General features: G+C 43.2%; 1 protein-coding gene across 1 annotated transcript in view; it reads right to left on the bottom strand.

The window, feature by feature from the left end:
• The window catches only part of LOC139761068 (C-reactive protein-like), a 237,177-nt gene extending 218,079 nt beyond the window's left edge, over positions 1 to 19,098 (bottom strand). Inside the window, exon 1 of the mRNA XM_071684885.1 lies at positions 18,862 to 19,098. The gene's annotated coding sequence lies outside the window, so the exon portion shown is untranslated. The remainder of the gene's footprint in view (positions 1 to 18,861) is intronic.
• Positions 19,099 to 20,791: the final 1,693 nt, after the last annotated feature.

Raw genomic sequence — 20,791 nt, forward strand, 5'->3', positions numbered from 1 at the left:
AATGGGGGTCGCCTTCCAGCGGCCCACATAGTGGGTGAGGCACAGACAAGCCACAAGATGGCATCAGACAGCGGAATGCAGGAACCGGATATTCCATTTAAAGTTTTTGTGGCGACAAGATTGAGCGAGAGCGACGCCTACTGGCCTTCCCTGCAGCACGGGAGGACATCTGGGGCGAGTGGGGCGGGGTGTTCTGCCCCGCGGGGACCAGCCCTACAGAGCGTGCCCAGCCCACCTCACACCCACCAGGACAACTTCCATCCGGGGCCGCCGGCCACCGCCCGTCCCCCACGCAGGGGTGATGATAACCACAGGGGAACATTACGTAGAAATCATACCCACCCACCACTGCAGCCCAAGGTTACCTCTCTCTCTCTCTCTCTCTCTCTCTCTCTCTCTCTCTCTCTCTCTCTCTCTCTCTCTCTCTCTCTCTCTCTCTCTCTCTCTCATACAGTACGTACGCCATAGCTATTCATAAACAAACATACGTACCCATTTCCAAATTCTTTCCCCTACCTTTGTACCGGAGGACCAGTACATCCACTGTGACCTCTCGGGCAAGCAAGCGAGTCTTCACCTTGAGCACCACCACAACCACCACCAGCCTTCCACCCACACCTCCACATTTAAACAAATATCGATTGAAATCTTGAACAGAAAACGTAAATGTGGGAAAGACTCTGGGGTTTGTCCACGGGTGGACGTCCGTGTGCCCTTACTGAGCACACAAACGCAGCCGGGTACAACCTACGCAGCCGTTCCCACACCTGACTCCCAAGGTGGACACTCCTTTCTTGCCCTGTGCTCTGCCCAGCCTTTGTTCTACACGTTACTCATTTCCTTTGCCTGTGTGAATGATGGCTGAGGTGTTCCTGGGTTGCCTGCCCTACAAGTACTCCAGGAAAGACAATGAACAGCAAAAAAAAAAAAAAAAGGCAAGAAAATAAAATTCTCTCTCTCTCTCTCTCTCTCTCTCTCTCTCTCTCTCTCTCTCTCTCTCTCTCTCTCTCTCTCTCTGTCTAATGTTGCCTAGGACCTCATTCCAGGAGCTCCTGTAGCAGTGAGAAGCTCTTGACCAAACTGTACTCCCAGTGGTACAGCCTCAACAATGGTGATTTTTCACTAATCTGGTGCAGACGGGATCCGTCACACACACACACACACACACACACACACACTATGGAGAGAGAGAGAGAGAGAGAGAGAGAGAGAGAGAGAGAGAGAGAGAGGCGAGACCATGGAATGGAGTTCCTCCCTTCTTACATTACTTATAAAAAGGTGCCAAACATTTTTTTTTTTTCCTCCCAGGATCATTCGTCTGCTCTTGACGCCTGTTTGAGGTTGCACGTCTCCCTCGGCCACTCTGTACTGTGACATCAGTACTACGGAAGGTCAGCAGCGCACCTGCTGTACTGTAACCGCAATATTGTAGATCACTAGAAGAACTGGTACAGTGTGTGTGTGTGTGTGTGTGTGTGTGTGTGTGTGTGTGTGTGTGTGTGTGTGAGCCATTCTAAAAGAGAAGATCCTGAGATACTGATGAGCAATTTACGTTTTTGTCGTACTGCTCGCTGATGTGTGAGGCAAGGTCGTGTGAGTACGCCGGCTGGTCCACCGTTACCAGACGGGGAGAAGGGACGTAGCAGTGGTGACCAGGTTACTCACTGGCCATACATACCCACGTAGCACAGTGACCAGGTTACTCACTGGCCATCCATACCCACGTAGCACAGTGACCAGGTTACTCACTGGCCATCCATACCCACGTAGCACAGTGACCAGGTTACTCACTGGCCATACATACCCACGTAGCACAGTGACCAGGTTACTCACAGGCCATACATACCCACGTAGCACAGTGACCAGGTTACTCACTAGCCATACATACCCACGTAGCACAGTGACCAGGTTACTCACAGGCCATCCATACCCACGTAGCACAGTGACCAGGTTACTCACAGGCCATCCATACCCACGTAGCACAGTGACCAGGTTACTCACAGGCCATACATACCCACGTAGCACAGTGACCAGGTTACTCACAGGCCATCCATACCCACGTAGCACAGTGACCAGGTTACTCACTAGCCATACATACCCACGTAGCACAGTGACCAGGTTACTCACAGGCCATCCATACCCACGTAGCACAGTGACCAGGTTACTCACAGGCCATACACATACCCACGTAGCACAGTGACCAGGTTACTCACAGGCCATCCATACCCACGTAGCACAGTGACCAGGTTACTCACTAGCCATACATACCCACGTAGCACAGTGACCAGGTTACTCACAGGCCATCCATACCCACGTAGCACAGTGAACAGGTTACTCACAGGCCATCCATACCCGCGTAGCACAGTGACCAAGCTAATTATGAAGTTTCCGTTACTCTTGATTTCCACGTTGTTTCATCGCTAGTTTTTAGCTGGGCTACGATCTGCTCAGTCATACGCTGTCGCACGTGATCCACATGAATGTACCAGAATAGTTCAGGTAGAAATAAGTTCGTTTGTTCACACTGATACATGGCTTTTTTTTTGGGGGGGGGGGGGGGGGCTCTGCCTCTACTGAAGCACGACATGGCCGCAAGTTGGTGATGTAGCGAGGGTGGTGATGTAGCGAGGGTGGTGATGTAGCGAGGGTGGTGATGTAGCGAGGGTGGCGGTGTAGCGAGGGTGGTGATGTAGCGAGGGTGGTGATGTAGCGAGGGTGGTGAATGTAGCGAGGGTGGTGAATGTAGCGAGGGTGGTGATGTAGCGAGGGTGGTGATGTAGCGAGGGTGGTGATGTTGCGAGGGTGGTGATGTAGCGAGGGTGGTGATGTAGCGAGGGTGGTGATGTTGCGAGGGTGGTGATGTAGCGAGGGTGGTGATGTAGCGACGGTGGTGATGTAGCGAGGGTGGTGAATGCAGCGAGGGTGGTGATGTAGACAGAGTGGTTTTCAAAGCCGTAAGTCAATGGCAGCTGGTGTAAACGCACGGAGATCCGGTATCTTCAGACGACTCACCCAAACCATACCATCCATGACCACGGAATCTTTGTGACGGTAAAGAGGGCGAGACACCTGTGTTGTGTGTGTACAGTTATACCCTGCCTTAAGGTGATGAGTTGACTGTGCTGCGTACACAGCGAGGACATTCAAACACTTATCGAGCTGTAAGTCTCATTTTTTTGCTCCTTAAACAATTTATTGTTTCTCTGGATTTTGCATATTAAGTGGCTGGTTCTATTTGTTCACTATTCTATTGTCTGAACAGATTATAGTCATCATATTTTTGACCATTCTGTTACTTTGGTTTGCTCCATGCTCTACAACACGGAGTTAAGATCTTAACCTTGTCTGGTGCGAGGATGAAAAGCCCGTCAAGTGTGGCTGGTCCGCGGACCATCCTCCGCTTGGGTAAGAAGCGGAGGTACAGTTACTAATACACATCGCTCATCAATATGAATACAGGTCAACTGACGAAGTTCTCAAAGTCATATGTAGGAGCCTAAGAGGTAAGCACAACTTTCATTATATATTATCAGACTTTTTAAAGATCAGACACACTACTGGTGACATTATACATGATGAGTACGAAATGCTGTCTTATGAATGGTCATACGCACAGACAGACGCTGGTAACTCTTTAAGACTTAAACACCGTATTTAATCAATAAGATGCGAGTGCTTGTGTGTCACTAGAGCCAAGAACATTCAGGTGAGTGACGGAATGAAATGACGTAACGGATGATAATTGCAGTCTATTCTGTGCACCACCTACAAACTGTCCATGACTCCCAAGTTAAGAACCCCTGCTACAGACGAACGGCTCTGAGCAATATGATACACTTGACCAACATCACCTTTATGGACTCCACAAAGGAATATTAAAGTCGCAGTCTTGTTCCACTGTAACCTACTGCACGTCTAGTGTGGGAGAGTCTACGGCTATAACCTTCTCTACCTGTGACCAAGATCCCCGAGATGAGGTGCCTATATACGCTTCCTCAAGATGAGGTACTAACATGGCGATGCAAGTTCAAACACACTTGGTGACTATCCTCTTGAAGACCTTGTCCATGGCTTTCAAATCCATTCTAATATGATCAGTACTTGACGTGACTATCTTCTTGATGCTCAAGGCCTTCAAATGCATTTTGATTTTATCAGTAAGGTTTGCCTCAACACTCGTCTGAAGATGGATGGATTCCTGTAATTCATTTCTCACATAATAGTTATAGCCTTGACTGATTTCGCTGTTCCCCCATTTCCATCATCTTACATTTATCAGTACACGATCAGCCACGCATCTGGGTAATGTTAACACCTATCCAGACGACACATCTTCTATGCTGACACAATAGCGAATGTATTTACTTCAGCTTGGTTGCAAACCTATCTAGATTCCTTCTCGCAGGTCTACCATCATTCGCAAACCTATTCTTACCTCTTATAATACGTCAGTAACAACGTCAGTGACAACGTCTAATATTACATTATATGTTCCCTCCCAATTAGTTATAGTTTGATACATCGAAGAAGACGAGCCTTATTTAATTTCTAACTAAAGTTGTGGTTTGACGAAAGTTATATGTACACAACGTCATATTCCCTCTGGCAGTCTAGAAAAAAAAAAAGAACTCCACCCATCGCTCTCTTGTCAGGACAGTAGTTCACTCTGCCGCAGAAGTCCCGTTGACCAGTAATACGTGATCTTTTGTGCCCACGGTGGATCCCAGGCCAGGTTGTACTGTCCCGGGTAGTCAAGAAAATGCCTCCATTTCTTGATCAACTTACAGAGTGCACTTTGCACTGTCGCTGCTCTACAGCTTTGGGCAATATCCCCCCCTGCAGTTCCTCATGACAAGCGAAACCTTTGATCCAACCTGTAAACTTACGTATATGGTTGCGTTTCAACATCTCCCACCCTGTCCTTGATGATGTCACTCAACAGCCTACCTCTCTGGAGTAATTGTTTCATGTCACTCTGACCTTTCCAACTTCGGTGTTACAATTCTTATCGTCATCCATTCTCCTTTCAAAAGTGGCAGTCCCTTCGCCCCTACACTAGTCCTCAGTGTATTTCTATAATTGCTACTGAACTTTGTACATAATCTTTATAAAGCTTGTTCTTCTATGTGATACGCCCTGACTGCCAGCGCCCAGTTTCCTCTCTGCTACATGGGGTTCCCAGTTGCTCCTTTTCGGGAACTCAGACTTTCGTTTTGGAAACCAGAGGACGAGTTTTTCTCTCGCTTTGACCATGGCTCTTGTCAACACGGTGTGGCTACCGTTTCTGTCTGACATCACCATTTATCCTCAGTACAGAACTCTCAACCTCTGCCCCATTTCTCCACTTTATATTTGCAGCTTTAGCAACTGCGTCATTTCTTTTCTTGGTTCAGTCAATCCATACCACATTATCACTGCCAACTGTCATATATATATATATATATATATATATATATATATATATATATATATATATATATATATATATATATATATATGCCTTCACCCTCTCAATCAATACCCTCCCATATAATTTACCAGGAATACTCAACAAACTTATACCTCTGCAATTTGAGCACTCACTCTTATCCCCTTTGCCTCTGTACAATGGCACTATGCACGCATTCCGCCAATCCTCACCATGAGTCATACATACATTAAATAACCTTACCAACCAGTCAATAATACAGTCACCCCCTTTTTCAATAAATGTACAGAGCATCAGATAGGGGAAGAGCAGTGTGGTTTCAGAAGTGGTAGAGGATGTGTGGATCAGGTGTTTGCTTTGAAGAATGTATGTGAGAAATACTTAGAAAAGCAAATGGATTTGTATGTAGCATTTATGGATCTGGAGAAGGCATATGATAGAGTTGATAGAGATGCTCTGTGGAAGGTATTAAGAATATATGGTGTGGGAGGCAAGTTGTTAGAAGCAGTGAAAAGTTTTTATCGAGGATGTAAGGCATGTGTACGTGTAGGAAGAGAGGAAAGTGATTGGTTCTCAGTGAATGTAGGTTTGCGGCAGGGGTGTGTGATGTCTCCATGGTGGTTTAATTTGTTTATGGATGAGGTTGTTAGGGAGGTGAATGCAAGAGTTTTGGAAAGAGGGGCAAGTATGAAGTCTGTTGGGGATGAGAGAGTTTGGGAAGTGAGTCAGTTGTTGTTCGCTGATGATACAGCGCTGGTGGCTGATTCACGTGAGAAACTGCAGAAGCTGGTGACTGAGTTTGGTAAAGTGTGTGAAAGAAGAAAGTTAAGAGTAAATGTGAATAAGAGCAAGGTTATTAGGTACAGTAGGGTTGAGGGTCAAGTCAATTGGGAGGTAAGTTTGAATGGAGAAAAACTGGAGGAAGTAAAGTGTTTTAGATATCTGGGAGTGGATCTGGCAGCGGATGGAACCATGGAAGCGGAAGTGGATCATAGGGTGGGGGAGGGGGCGAAAATTCTGGGAGCCTTGAAGAATGTGTGGAAGTCGAGAACATTATCTCGGAAAGCAAAAATGGGTATGTTTGAGGGAATAGTGGTTCCAACAATGTTGTATGGTTGCGAGGCGTGGGCTATGGATAGAGTTGTGCGCAGGAGGATGGATGTGCTGGAAATGAGATGTTTGAGGACAATGTGTGGTGTGAGGTGGTTGGATCGAGTAAGTAACGTAAGGGTAAGAGAGACGTGTGGAAATAAAAAGAGCGTGGTTGAGAGAGCAGAAGAGGGTGTTTTGAAATGGTTTGGGCACATGGAGAGAATGAGTGAGGAAAGATTGACCAAGAGGATATATGTGTCGGAGGTGGAGGGAACGAGGAGAAGTGGGAGACCAAATTGGAGGTGGAAAGATGGAGTGAAAAAGATTTTGTGTGATCGGGGCCTGAACATGCAGGAGGGTGAAAGGAGGGCAAGAAATAGAGTGAATTGGATCCATGTGGTATACCGGGGTTGACGTGCTGTCAGTGGATTGAATCAGGGCATGTGAAGCGTCTGGGGTAAACCATGGAAAGCTGTGTAGGTATGTATATTTGCGTGTGTGGACGTATGTATATACATGTGTATGGGGGTGGGTTGGGCCATTTCTTTCGTCTGTTTCCTTGCGCTACCTCGCAAACGCGGTAGACAGCGGAAAAAAAAAAAAAAAAAAAAAAAATATATATATATATATATATATATATATATATATATATATATATATTTATATATATATATATATATATATATACATAATATACGTTCAAATAGTCTGTTAAGGTTTGATCCCTCACCTAGTGTCACCTAGACTGCTGTCTCACCCAGATTTCCATGAGCTGCCTACGTAGACAGCAGCGACCATCCATGTCTTTCTGTTTCCCTTAACTTCTGCCTACCGTACCTCTAGGCTCGCCAAAAGCTTTCGCTCGCGTTATCCATTTCATACTTTTTTTTTTCTAGCACAAATAATCTCACAATGAGCGAGGTACAACTGACCTCACTCTCACTCTAAGGGCAATCAGTTACTTCCCTCGTTTGCCTTGGCGCAGACAAAGGCAATACCATTACCAACGAGTTTTTCCTCTCGTTTCCTCTTTATCGCACTCTACTGATCTTATCTGCTCGTTTATAACACTCGATTAACTTCCCTCGAACGTGTTACCCTCCGCTATTACAAATCATAATCAAAACTCCTTTCACTTGCATTACCAGTACGGACGTGCGAGTTGTACTACCACAGTGTGGCGTTCCTGTGTGATCGTTTACCCTCTGTACGTTATGGGGAGAGAGAGGTCTACAATTGTGGAGTCCCATCTCTTGAACTTTCTCCATCACACCCTTTAGACCTGCGTATGATGCCATCATTCATAATCTCATCATTCAGTTTCTTCCATTCATGCACAACTCGTGTACTATAAAAGTGCTTTACATCTTTTCTAACAAGTCTCCAGCTTAATTTCATGTTATGGCCTCTGATTGTTCCGTCCTTGTATCATGCGAAGAACTGTTCGCTATCTACGTCATCAAACTGGTTTAAGAATTTAAAGGTTGTGATCAAGTCACCCCTTATTCTCTTCTCTTCCATGGCGGGCAAAATGAATGCCTCTAACCTTTCCTTGTAACTCAGCTCACTTTGTTTTGCTACCATCTTTGTTGCCCTCCTTTGGACTTAGTGTGTGTGTGTGTGTGTGTGTGTGTGTGTGTGTGTGTGTATGTGATTACTATTTGTGTGTTACGGGGAGAGGGTTTTACACACGTGTTGCCCCGTCTATTAACCTCGTACATATGTATCATGTCTACATTATATGCACACACACACACACACACACACACACACACACACACACACACACACACACACACACATACCAAATCCTATTTGTGTGTGTGTGTGTGTGTGTGTGTGTGTGTGTGTGTGTGTGTGTGTGTGTGTGTGTGTACTTATTGGTATGTGAAGCAATGACCTTTAATCAGCTGGGAACATATCTCAACTTCGCATTCCAGTCATACCCTTTTTCTATTTCCCTTTGTTAATACCGCTCACACCTCTCTGTTAAAATGGAAAATTTCTCAACGCCTTTCAGACTTTTCTGTTGCCTTATTTCAAGTTGTAGCTTCTGGTTCACGTTGTGGCCTCTGATTCACGTTGTAGCCTCTGGTTGTCGTTGTGGCCTCTGGTTGTCGTTGTGGCCTCTGGTTGTCGTTGTGGCCTCTGGTTCACGTTGTGGCCTCTGAATCACGTTGTGGCCTCTGGTTCACGTCGCGGCTTCTTGTTCACGTTGAGGCCTCTGGTTCACGTATTTGCCTTTGGATCACGTCGCTGCTTTTCGTTCATGATGTGGTCTCAGTCTCATGTTCTGACTTCTGGTTCAACAATTCCAACAATCTATATACAGTGCTTCTGTACACTCCTCTAATACCTAAGACGACGTACGAAGTAGACCCTGGGCTTTTTCTCTCCTGAGGATTTGCGTCCTTCGGTTTCGCGTACGTTCCGTTACTATCCTGTTGGGGGGATTTAGCCCTGTAACTCATGCCTCCACATCAGTCCCATGTTATCCTTATGAACATTCTTCAGTTCACTGCTATGCTCCTCATTAATTCTAATTTCTTCCTCGATGATATCGTAAATGTTAGGGTGACTCTTACATTTGTCCACGAGTTCTTTTTAGCAGTTCCTCCCTTAATTCCTGATTCTATGTTAGTCTTTTGTTTCCATTAGGTACCTTTTTAGATACGCCTGGCTCTGATTCACCAAAGTTTTCCGATACCCTGATACAGGAAACTGTTCCGCAATGATCCTGTTTGGGAAGTCCCTTTTCTTAGGCCCGGAGTAAACATCCTTTACTTTAGGATATCTCCAAATTTCTTTGTGTGTGTGTGTGTGTGTGTGTGTGTGTGTGTGTGTGTGTGTGTGTGTGTGTGTGTGTGTGTTGCGTTGCGGTGTGTTGTTGTTGTTGTTGTGTGTGTGTGTGTGTGTGTGTGTGTGTTTCATATCCATCCAGACGAATGTCTGCACTCTAGATATCACAAAATTTGAACTACAATTATCATCACGATACGGTACTACCATCAAACCATACATGTTAAATTATTCAGCATCCATTATAACAACACCTTCGGTACCCCCATGGCCACAGAGTGCCGGGGTATCAAGGCGGTTATCGAACGCTCAGCAAATGGAAAGCCAGTGAGAGACTTTGCCAATACCAACAAAAACTAGCCAGCCCCACCTCCGTCTGGCGTTCCTTTGTTTACTTTATTGATATCAAATATATATATCTGAGCCCTGAATGTGCTTCCTGGATCCCGTGATACTGACACCTACAATTCCTTACGACACACACACACACACACACACACACACTGTCTGTCTGTATGGAGGCACCCTGATTTCTGTCATGTTGATTTTACAACGAAATCTCCTGCCATATAGCATGGCTCTTCTGTTATCTTTCACCATAAGGTGAACCCGTCCGATCCGATTTCATTTCGATACCGTTACCAGGAAGTGTCGATAAACACACAAATATTGTTTGATTCTTGAACATGTTGCGGTGGCCAATAATTCAGGCGCAGACGTAACTCATGATCGTTCAAACGTAAGAAATTTTTCTCCTCCAAAACATTTATGCATTTATAAAATCCTGCACATGCCCTACTCACACACAACACGTTTGGCATATCTTCTTCAAACTGGAGCGCCGTTTCCCACGTTAGCGAGTTAGCGCTAGGAAACAGACGAAGTGCATATACATTTCACATGCAAATATATATGCATACACGTGTGTGTAATAAATATATATATATATATATATATATATATATATACACACACACACACACATATATATATATATATATATATATATATATATATATATATATATATATATATATATATATATATATACTTGCTCACCTTCATCCATTTACGGTGCTTCCCCGCCCCACAGGAAATAGCATCGCCATCCCCTGCGTCAGACACGTAGCGCCAAGAAACAGATTAAGAAATGACACATCCGCTCACATACGTACACGAGCTGTCATGTGTAATGCACCGAAACCACAGCTCCCTATCCACATTCAGGCCCCAGAAACCTTTCAATAGTTCACCCCAGACGTTTTACATGCCCTGGTTCAGTCCACTGACGACACGACGACCCCAGTATACCACATTGTTCCAAACCACTCCAATCCGAGCACGTCTTTCACCCTCCTGCATGTTCAGGCCCCGACCGCTCAAAATCTTTTTCTCTCCATCCTTCCACCACCAATGTGGTCTCCCAGTTCTCTTAGTTAAACTTTGCACTCATTCTCTCCATATGTCCAATCCATTTCAACACACCCTCTTCGGCTCCCTCAACCACATTATCTTTATTACCACACATCTCTCTTACCCTTTCATTACTTACGCGATCAAACCACTTCACACTACACACTGTCCTCAAACATCTCATTTTCAACACATCTACCCTCCTCCGTACAACCCTATCTATAGCCCATGCCTCGAAATCATATAACGTTGTTGGAACTACTATTCCTTCAAACATCCATTTTTGTTCTCTGGGATAACGTTCGCTCTTTCCACACATTCTTAATCGCTCCCAAAACCTTCGCCCCCTCCCCCACCACGACTAGATTGCGCTTCCATGGTTCCATTCGTTGCAAAGTCCACTCCCAGATATCAAAAACACTCTACATCCTCCAATTTTTCTCCATTCAGACTTACATCGCAACTAATTTGTCCCTCAACACTGCTGAAACTAATAACTTTGCTCTTATTCACATTTACTCTCAACTATCTCCTTTCACACACACTTTCATACTCAGTCACCAACTTAAGCAGTTTCTAACTAGAATCAGCCACCAGTGCTGTATCATCAGCGAAAAACAACTGACACTTTCCAGGCCCTCTCATCCCCAGCAGACTGCACACTCGACACTCTTTCTGACACACTTGCATTTATCTCCCTCACCATCTTAACCAGAAACAAGTTAAACAAAAACCACGGTGACATCAAACACCTCTGCCGCAGACCGACCTTCTCTCTTCCTACTCGTATACATTCCTTACACCACTGATAAAAACATCTCGTGGCTTTCAGCAGTTTTCCCTCCTACACCGTGTATTCTTAAGACCTTGCACAAAGCATCGTTATTAACCCTATCATATGTTTTCTCCATAAGTGCCATAAATGCCACACACAAATCAGTCTGTGTTTGTATTTCTCAAATACTTTCCTTAAAGTCAACATCTGATCCACGTATCCTATACAGAAGTAGACATTATACATAAAGATACAAGGTTAAGAGATGGGGAAAAATTGGAGTGTAAAACTCTGCCCTTATAACACACAAATAGTAATCAAACACACAACCCTAGGCTAGGTATCCATTTCTCGACCAGCCCCAAAGGAAGGATAAGCACCTGGGTTGGGTGTGGGTCGACTTACGCACCCAAGATTCGAATCCATGTGCTGGGGTAAGAGGAGGTTAAACACACACAATAGCCTAAGCCAGGTATCCATTTACTGTACAGCCCTAAGGGGGTGATGACACCTAGGCCGAGTGTAACATGAGCCGTTGGCTGACTGGCTAACAACTACACTACAAAGACGTGTGTAAGGAATCACATATTTGTACTGTATAGGGAGGGAGTTTTACACTCGTGGGGGCCCCATCTCCTGAACATTCATTACTAACATATGTCATCTAAATCTATGTGGTGTCTACATTTTTTTCCGCGTTCTGTCATTCTATTCCATTCGTCAACCACTCTGATACTCTAATTTCTTTATATCTTGTTTAACAAGTTTCTAACTTGATATAATGTTATGTCCTCTATTCCTACATCTCTCGAAGAACTGTTCACTATCATTAATAGCTTAGATTTTGATGTGAATTCCCTGTTCACTAAAGTACCCATTAATGAAACCATCACATGTTTAAGGAGGAACCTGCCCAATCTCAGCCTTGACTTACCCCTGCCCGTAAAAATTTTCATCGACTTAGTTGAACATTGTGTTTCTAATGTTTTCCAAGATGATGAAGGTAGTTTTGATAGAGGGAAATTTGGTCTTGCCATGGGGAAACCCTCTTAGTCCGATTCTTAGTAATTTAATTCATGGAATATTTTGAGACTTTAGTTTCAACTTCAATCAATAATCATCCAAAAGTCTGGTTTAGATACGTGGATGATGTGTGGTCCTTATGGCCATCCTCCCAAGACTGTGATGTTTTCTCAGAATTGACTGGGAAAAAGAAGGCAAACTGCCCCTTCTAGATGTGTTGATAAATAGAGAATCTGATCATTTTTCCTTTAAAATCTACAGGAAGCCTAACCACTCTGAGAGCTATATTCATTATAATTTCTCAGTACACGATTCTATAAAAATGTCTGTAGTTATGTCTATGTTTTTAGTAGCACTACGGATATGTGATCCCATAGGCCTGGTAGGTGAATGTAGTCATAAAAGACGTATCTTTAGGCAGTTACTATCCCAACTGGTTTGTGAACAAAACTTACTGGAAAGTTAAGAAGACATTCTTCTTGTAACAGAAATGTGACATATAAGGATGTCTAAATATTTAGTGTTGCCTTGTTCTCCCAACTTAGCTAATCTAAGACATGTTCTAAAAAACAGTGCTTACAATGTTGCTTTCCAGTATAATAACACCATCAGTAAGACCTTGATAAATAGTAAGCCAAAGCATGCAACAATTAGGAGTGTTTACGCCGTCAAATTTAAGGCATTTAAATATATTTATGTAGGCCAGACTGGTAAAATTGTAACGGAGAGGTGTTATTGGCAGTCATTCAGTACGCAAGGATGACCACAAAAATGCGATCGCTATACAGTGTCATGAAAATTATCACCCCAACAGATCTTGAAAATCCCGTTATTTTATACCCCTCTGCTGATTATGCCACACGCAACGTTATTCTGTCTTTATAGCTAATACTAAGAACTTTGTTTTGTCCCCAGGCAATTTTAAAACCCATCCACACATTAACCAAATCATTATTAGAGAAATGACAAAACACGAAAACATAAAAAAAAAGGTGTTCAAGAGACATCCTGCTACCCATGTCAACCCCCATCACGTGACCCCCCCTTAAACACCCTCCCTTACAACGGTTATGGCCAGACAAGGCAGATAGTGCATGGTCTACAAAGATTGGTGTTGGCAGCGGGAATCAAGTGTGATGTTTGGTTTTAAATAACTTTGCTAAGTACTGGCACCTGATGAGGTGGAATGTCTCCATGAAACATGTCGTGCCATATGTATAGAAAAATTACGAAACCACAGCTCCCTATCCACAACAAGGTCCCACAAACCTTTCCATGGTTCATCCCGGAAGCTTTAAATGCCCTGATCAAATCTATTAACAAAATGTCGACCCCAGCATACCACATCTTTCCAATTCACTCTATCCCATCCACGCCTTTCACCCTCCTGCATGATCAGGCCCCGATCTCTCAAAACCTTTTTCACTCTATCCTTCCATCTCAAATTTAGTCTCCCCGTCCCCCTTATTCCTTCCACTTCTGACACATATATCTTCTCTGTCAAACTTTCCTCACTCATTCTCTCCATATGTTAAAATCGTTTTAGCACATCCTCTTCAGCTCTCTCAACCACAGTTTTTCTATTACTACACCTCTCTTACCTTACGTTACTTACTTGATCAAACCAACTAATACCACAAATTTTCCTCAAACATTTCATTAGCTACACATACACCCTCCTCTACGCTCGATCAATCCACCTCACACCATATATTGTCCTCAAACATATCATTTCCAACACATCCACCCTCCTCCGCACAGCCTTATCTATAGCCCAAGCCTCGCATCAATATAATACTGTTGAAGCTACCATACCTTTCGCGCTCCCAGATAATGTTCTCTCTTCTAATACATTATTCACGGCACCCAGAACCTTCATCCATCCTATGAGTTACTTCCGCTTACGTTGTTCCACTTGCTGCCACGTTCACTTCCAAGTATCTAAAATACTTCACATCCTCCAAGTCTTTTCCACTCAAACTCACACCCCAACTAACCTGTTCCTCAACCCTGCTACACCTAACGACCTTGCATTAACTCACGTTTACTCTTCACACTGTTCTAAACTCAGTTACCAACGTCTGCTGTTACTAACTTGAATCTGCCACTGGTGCTGTATCATCAGCAAAATGACTCACTTCTCAGGCCCTCTTATCACCCTACTGCATACTCGCCCCTCTCTCCAAGACTCTCGCATTCACCTCCCTCATCACTTCATCCATAAACATAATGAACAACAATGGTGACATCACACACCCTTGTCGCAGACCAAACCTCACTTGAAACCATTCACTCTCCTCTCTTCCTACTCATACATACGCCTTACACTTTCGATACAAAACTTCTCATTGCATCTAGCTGCATTCCTCCCACACCGTATAATCTTAAGACCATCCACACGTATTCTCTATCAACCCGTTCGTGTGTTTTCTCCAGATCCACAGATGCCATATACAAATCAGTCTATTCCTCTGATGTATTTCCTACACACATTCCTTAAAGCAGCCATCTGATCTAAACATCCTCCACCACTTCTGAAACCACACTCATCCCCCTTAATCTGTTGCTCTGTCTTCACACTCTCAATCAATACCCTCCCACATAACTTACGAGGTAAACTCAACAAACTTTTACCACTGTAGTCTGAACACTCACTTTTCCCCTCTGTCTTTATACAACGGAACTATACATGCATTCCACCAATCCTCGGGCACCTTGCCATGATCCATCCACACACTGAAAATCCTTACCAACCAATCAACAACACAAAGTCACCCTCTTTCTTAATAAATTCAACTGCAAATCCACTCCAGCCGCCATGTCATATTTCATCTTACGTAAGGCTTTCACCACCTCTTCTTTCTTCACCAAACCACTCTTCCTGACTCTCTCACTTTATATTACCACCCCGACCCAAACACCCTACATCGGCCACCCTATCATCAAACACATTCCACAGTCATCTAAAACACTCACCCCATCTCCTTCCCATTTCTTCACCGATGTTCCTGTTTGTTCTCATAGTTTTCGCATATTATTAACCTCATTCCAAAACATCTATTCTCCCTAAAGTTTTGTGATATTCGCCCACCCACAACTCTCACTTGCCCTCTTTTTCAACCCCTGCACCTTCCTCTTGACATGCTGTAGCTTTGTCTTACACCTCCTCCATCATTAGCAATCCTTTCCTGTAAATATCGCCCACAAGTCTCTCTTTTCCACTGACAACTTTACTTCTTCATCCTACTACTCACTACCATTTCTAATCTGCCCACTTCCCACCTTTCCCATGCCACATGCATCTCTTGCACATGCCAGCACTGCTTCCCTAGATACCTTCCGTGCCTTATACATTCCCCTTGCTTCAATTACTCTCACCTTTTGCCATTATACACTCATTTTTGTCGATAATTCTTTCCACAGGTCATTTCCCAGCTAAATTCCTCTCACCATTCTCTACTCAACGATATTTTCTCAATTCCGAAAGATAATGATCAGACTTCCCACCAGCTGGCCCTCTGACCACATTCACCTCCAAAAGTCTCTATTACACTTATATCAATTAATACATATTTCAATAATGCTTGCTAACCTTCTCTCCTACTTACAAATATATATATATATATATATATATATATATATATATATATATATATATATATATATATATATATATATATATAATTGTATATGTCCCATATTTTCAACCAGGTATTCCCAGCTCAAAATGCAAGATGCTCATCATTCAGATTTATAATAATTAATACCAAAAGTCTCCCAACTATACACACAAATGCCACTTTACTCATCTTCGCATTCAAATCATTCATCACTAATACCAGCCTCCTTCATCAAAATTGCAGACACACTCACTCATCTGCTACCCAAAAAAATGCTTCTCATGATCTTTCTTCTGATGGCCAGGTGCGTAAGCACTAATAATAACCCGTCTTTCGCCATCAACTTTCATTTTTATCCACATCAGACTAAAATATACGCCCTTTATTCCCTTTCACACTCCCACAATCCCTGCTTCAGGAACAGTGCTACTCCTTTCTCAGCTCTTGTCTTCTCACCAACTCCTACCTTTACTCCTAAGACATTTCTAAACCATTCTTCTCCTTTACCCTTGAGGTTCGTTTTCCTCTGATCCAGAACATTTGGGTTTCTTCCCTGAAACATACTTCCTATCTTTCCTCTCCTGTCATCTCGCTTATATCCACACACATTTAAACACCTCACCCTGAGCCTTTGATGAGGATGAGCATTCCCTGCTTGTTTCCTATTTCGTCTGGACTAACTACTAACTAACTACTAACTAACTAACTACTAACTACTAACTGCAAGTCAATTGGGAGGTGAGTTTGAATGGAGAAAAACTGGAGGAAGTGAAGTGTTTTAGATATCTGGGAGTGGATCTGGCAGCGGATGGAACCATGGAAGCGGAAGTGGATCATAGGGTGGGGGAGGGGGCGAAAATTCTGGGGGCCTTGAAGAATGTGTGGAAGTCGAGAACATTATCTCGGAAAGCAAAAATGGGTATGTTTGAAGGAATAGTGGTTCCAACAATGTTGTATGGTTGCGAGGCGTGGGCTATGGATAGAGTTGTGCGCAGGAGGATGGATGTGCTGGAAATGAGATGTTTGAGGACAATGTGTGGTGTGAGGTGGTTTGATCGAGTGAGTAACGTAAGGGTAAGAGAGATGTGAGGAAATAAAAAGAGCGTGGTTGAGAGAGCAGAAGAGGGTGTTTTGAAGTAGTTTGGGCACATGGAGAGAATGAGTGAGGAAAGATTGACCAAGAGGATATATGTGTCGGAGGTGGAGGGAACGAGGAGAAGAGGGAGACCAAATTGGAGGTGGAAAGATGGAGTGAAAAAGATTTTGTGTGATCGGGGCCTGAACATGCAGGAGGGTGAAAGGAGGGCAAGGAATAGAGTGAATTGGATCGATGTGGTATACCGAGGTTGACGTGCTGTCAGTGGATTGAATCAAGGCATGTGAAGCGTCTGGGGTAAACCATGGAAAGCTGTGTAGGTATGTGTATTTGCGTGTGTGGACGTATGTATATACATGTGTATGGGGGGGGGGAGGGTTGGGCCATTTCTTTCGTCTGTTTCCTTGCGCTACCTCGCAAACGCGGGAGACAGCGACAAAGTATAATAAAAAAAAAATATATATATATATATATATATATATATATATATATATATATATATATATATATATGAAAGGGTCAATTTTGCGCGTGATCAAGTATACTCCAATGAGTCCACGGGGAAAATGAAACACGATAAGTTACCAAGTGCACTTTCGTGTAATAATCACATCATCAAGGGAGACACAAGAGAGAAATATAAGTCAGCTTATATACAACGAAGAGACGTTTTACCAAATGGCATCCTAGCTACGTCTCTTCGTTGTATATCAACTGACTGTTATATTTCTCTCTTGTGTTTCCCATGATGATGTGATTATTGCACGAAAGTGCACTTGGGAACTTATCGTGTTTCATTTTCCCCGTGTGTATATATATATATATATATATATATATATATATATATATATATATATATATATATATATAAACTTTCTTCAATCCGTCATCATATCAAACCACCAATTTCTCTTCTACCTCCAATTCATTCGCTTCTTTTTTTATGTTGGAGGAACAAGTCAGACAAAAGTCCATATCAAGGCCAGGTCTTGCCTGAAATACGGAAAGGATCAGCGAGGGGGGAAGAGGAAGAAAAGGATATTAAGAATTTTGAAAGAATTAAAAAACTTGTCTTTAAAAAAGTGCCAGGTCACTGTTACTGGGAAAGCCATGAGGGAAAGAGAGTACCCATGTTTTGAGGTTGAGCGAGAGAGATACAATTCTCAAAACGACCTGAGTTGCCAACCGCCACACAGCAATTATGTGACGCAGTAGCTTGCACAGCATTACGTAGACTACCTGATTGTTGGCACATTAGCAGCCGCCTCTCGAGAGCAAAAACCAAAGTAATACCTATGAGACAGAGAAAGTGATGAACAAATATTCCGACGCGTCGACAAGTTAATCAAGTAGTGAGGTTAGCCTGAGACAGCTTATAAATCGAACGGCTTTCGACCTGACTATGTCCAACAAGTATGTGAAGCTAGAACCACGCCAAATGTGAGAGCAGCACTCCATAAAGGACGGACCAATCCTCTGCATCTAGACAAGACCAATTTTTTTTTCCTTTTTTTACATGAATACTTAACTATATTGCGTAACACGAATTTACGAAATAGGTAAGATCTTAACAGAGATACCTTTCATTAGTATCTTAACTAAATTCATCACTTACCTTAAATCTATCTCGTACGCCCCATTTCCCATAATCGTGCAGACAGACAAGACGCAGAGCAGACTCGTTCCCTTCCCATTGGAGACAGAGGATTCGTGAGGCGGGTTCCCCGGGGAGCACCCAAGACCCGGGCAGACAGACGGGAGGCACCACCTAAGCAGTGTTACCAGCAACCTTTCTGAGAATTTCCCGACGGCAAACACAAACTAGATTCTAGTAGTTTTTGCTTGCATCATGGCTAATCTGTAATGAGAAAAAGAAACAGTGATCTTACTGATAATGAGGCATGTAACGGAAACTGGTATATGTGACCATGAGAAACGTACGTGTGTGTGTCTGTGTGTGTGTGTCTCTGTGTGTGTGGTGTATACATACATGTGTACATAGATACATAAATCATATATATATATATATATATATATATATATACACGTGTGTGTGTGTGTGTGCGCGCATAAAAATCACCAATTTTCACTGTATTGGAGAGTTTTACACTTGTGAGACCCCAACTATCAAACACTTTATACAGCTTCTCGAATTTATGCATACTGTCTGCACCTACCATGTCCTCAAGTCATCTTATTCCGTCCATCCACCATTCTTATACTATTACAGTTCTTTATATCTTTGTAACGAGTTTCTTGTTTACTCTCACGATCTCTCCTCTGGTTGTACTAGCCCTACATCTCCCGCAGAACTGCTCACCGTCCAAGTCAGTAATATGTCCTAAAAACGTATATGCTGTGATCAGGTCACCCTCACTCTTCTCTTTTCTATGGTCGGCAAATTTACATATTCTGAACTTTGCCCGTAACTCGAGTACCTTAATTCTGGTACAGTCTTCGCTGCCTTCCAATGGACCTTCTCTACGAGCTCCGTGTGCTTTTCTAGGTGCGGTGACCAAACATGAGAAGCACGTACTTGTTTTGGCCTTACTTAAAGACTGTGAAGAGCTTGCAAAAATATTTCCTTTATCCATATACTCTAAAGCGATCCTAACATTCGCTGACAAACAGTTTGTCTCCTTAACTACAGCCCTCGTAATGTGGGACTCTGGTGACAGGTGACACACACAAACTTTACACTAATCTTCTGAAATATATTAATCATACTGAGACCTCCTTCTTTCACTCTGTCCCATCTTCATGCTTAACATTTACTCGAGACTGAACTTCATCGGACAAGTAACAGAGCAACTTTGGACTGTTTAGGTCTAGGCTTTTTTTTTTATGTCGAAAGCTCCAGTCACGGACCAAAGTCCACATCAAGGCCGGGCCTTAATTGAAATATACAGAAAATTATAAAAAGGAAACAGACAAGATGACGCAATCCTCCTCGCTTCTCACTTCCCTCGTGACCTTTGTATGATTTGCAAACATATTCAGGTAGGAGACCATACCTTCAGGAAAATCATCTAAAAGATCGAAAGGAGTAATGTTCCTAAAACATAACCCTGCGACACTCCACTGATCACATCAACCCATTCAGGGAAAGTTCCTCTAACATACGTCATTTGTTCCCTTCTAATACGATAATCTCTCCATTGAAGGAGTTTCTCCGACTCCTGTCTAGTGATCCAGCTTCTTAATCAGCTTCACCTGCCCTACAGTGTCAAATTCTTTCTGGCAGTCTAGATATAAACAGTCCACCTAACCTTTCCTTTTGTCTAAGACACAGTTCACTCTCTCGAAATAGCATTATCCTTTTGTCTAAGACACAGTTCACTCTCTCGAAATAGCATTATCCTTTTGTCTAAGACACAGTTCACTCTCTCGGATAAACATTACAAACAATCCACCCAGCCTTCCCTTTTGTCTAAGACAAAGTTCACTCTCTCGGATAAATGTAAAAGGTTTCTTACACAGAAACCCGCTTTCCCTAAAACCATGCTGTCCCTCACTTATGTAGTCTCGCTACTAAAGAAACTCGT

This window comes from Panulirus ornatus, chromosome 3 (genome assembly GCF_036320965.1).
Source record: "Panulirus ornatus isolate Po-2019 chromosome 3, ASM3632096v1, whole genome shotgun sequence".
Lineage (NCBI taxonomy): Eukaryota > Metazoa > Arthropoda > Malacostraca > Decapoda > Palinuridae > Panulirus > Panulirus ornatus.